Genomic DNA, 395 nt, shown 5'->3' on the forward strand with positions numbered 1-395 from the left:
GTTTTCAGCTCATTTCCGCGACGTCCCTTGCCCGACCTCGACGCCCCTTCATCCGAGCCTCCTCCTGGAGGCGCACCTCCCCCGGATGCACTCCACGTTGAGAGGGTCGTACACGTAGCCCCGCTGGCAGCGCCACGAGTACATCTGCCACTCGCCGTCCTCGATCACGCACTCGTGGAAGGCGTAGCACAGCTGGGAGTCAGGAACCAGGCCCGGCTCGAAGCACACGGGGTGAGGGGGGGGCAGCGCCGCCGTGGCCTGCGACAGGGTCTGGATGGCCGCCTCCACCTCAGGAGACGCCACCTGCTCGCCCTCCCTCACGAGCGGCGGGTTGCTAACACCTTGCTGGGCTGGCTGCCGAGGACGCCCGCGCTCGGCCTCTGGGGCGGCCGGAA

This window comes from Penaeus monodon, chromosome 29 (assembly GCF_015228065.2).
Source record: "Penaeus monodon isolate SGIC_2016 chromosome 29, NSTDA_Pmon_1, whole genome shotgun sequence".
Taxonomy (NCBI): domain Eukaryota; kingdom Metazoa; phylum Arthropoda; class Malacostraca; order Decapoda; family Penaeidae; genus Penaeus; species Penaeus monodon.